The sequence below is a fragment of the Triticum aestivum genome, chromosome 1D (genome assembly GCF_018294505.1).
Source record: "Triticum aestivum cultivar Chinese Spring chromosome 1D, IWGSC CS RefSeq v2.1, whole genome shotgun sequence".
Classification (NCBI taxonomy): domain Eukaryota; kingdom Viridiplantae; phylum Streptophyta; class Magnoliopsida; order Poales; family Poaceae; genus Triticum; species Triticum aestivum.
Window position 1 is genome coordinate 481,366,035 of NC_057796.1, and position 1,977 is coordinate 481,368,011.

Genomic DNA, 1,977 nt, shown 5'->3' on the forward strand with positions numbered 1-1,977 from the left:
TTCCTCAAAATAAATGTGCTTCCATCTCAGAAACGAGGGTTGAATGTTCTAAAAAATCTTGTTTCTGACAATCCAGATAGCCCAAGAACCTAGAATGATGATTTCCATGAAGAAGGGAACTCTCAATTTATCCTTTAAATCTTGGAAGGCCTCAAGAATAGACAAGATTGGAGATCTTTGTGGACATATGAAATCCCAGCATGCCCTTGAAAATTGACATCCCAGAATAAATGATGCAGAGTTTCTTCTTGTTGACAGTTCAACACAGCACAGTTGTATTCCTCCAAAACAAACGTTTTCCTTCTCAGTAGGTTTCTTGTGTTCACTCTATCATGTAACAGCATCCAGAAGAACATTTTGTGCTTAGGTTGACATGAAGATTTCCAAATCCAAGTAAAATAAGGTGGAACTTGCTTGACTCCAATGATGACATTCTAAGCTTTTGAGGCTGTGAAGGTACTGTTTCCCCATATGTAACTCCAAGTGTCAGTCATACCTTGTGAGTCACGCTCCCGGCAAGACTCCTCTAGTGACGTTGTCTTGCCTATCATGCTCGACGTCGGGGATACAATGTGATGTGTTCACGTGTGAACAATATTTTTGGGCGACTCCCTGGGACTAATGGTCAAGAATCATCATCATCCATCATGTCCTATGACGAGCTTCCAAGCTCCACATAAGTCAATGCCAATAACATCATCATACTTGGTCTTGAGGAATTATTGGAGGATCATCGCCAAGCTTATGAGGCATACAAGAAGGCGCATGAAGAGAAGCAGGAGTCTCACACAAAATTCAAAAAGGTCCATCAAGGCAACATCACTCCAATTGGAGATATGTCTCCACGAAGAGTAGGTTACACCCTTTGTGAGTAGTGCCTTCTGTCCTGGGCAAGTAGTTGAAATTATTAGTCCCATTACTCAGAATTATGATCTTAAGTATGAATCTTACATGAAAAATATCGATGCTAAAAAAATACACCTCAATCATATAGTGGTAATGTTGGTGCGCCTGCTAGCGTAGAAAACCCTAATATGACTTCATCTACACCTCCCGCATTATTGAATTTTATCCTAGCCAAACAAACCAAAATGTGGCTACACCTATTAGTCCTATCATGAGTGTGCCAAGTTCGATGTCAATGCCAAACCAAACACTACCTAACAGTGCAGGCATGATTTGCAACTAGTAATCATATTCCTCCTATGACATCAATGCAAGCGACATCATCCACTTTGGACAATGTTGTAGCTAATCTTAGGGAGGAGATGGGTAAGATGTTACGGTAAAATTATGGAAGTGAGTTAGCCTTATTCGGAGTATTTTGACGCAATTCAGCTCCCCCCGATATAAAATTCTAGATTGTGTCAAGTTCAGTGGAGAGGGCAAAAAACCACATGGGAACATGTTTAGTCAATACTTGAGACAATTGGGTGAAGCAGGTTCATGAAATGAATTGAAAATACATTTATTTCTTTTATCCTTTTTTGCCTTCCTAAACAAGACATTCCCTGGTCATAAACTTTTTCGCCTCGAGGACAAGGCGGTCGTCATGGCGACGGCATTGTCGGGACCTGAACCAAGAGCTTACTGAAGATGGTGCAGACATCCCAGAGGTTCACTTATCCAACGGTGCAAGTGAGAAGAAAACGCCCAAGACATGTTCAACGGCTCAGATGGACTCCTCGCCGCTTCACCTAGGTTTAAAACCCCAGTTACTGTTTTGTAACCGTTAAACACTGTTTATCGTATTACCGCAGTGAGCTGGACTGTAGCTTAAAGCAACCGCGGAGGCGTGAGTCAGGCAAGTTGTAATATCGAATATTCCATTAGCTAGATAGAACCCTAGATATCGTAATGCAAGACGGGGTCTCCGTCCTTCCGATTTATCTTCAATAACTATGAAATTCCCCTGTTGTTGAGTAATTCGAGTGGATCCATCAAATTCTCCAGCCGTTTTGTGGCCATCCGTATCAC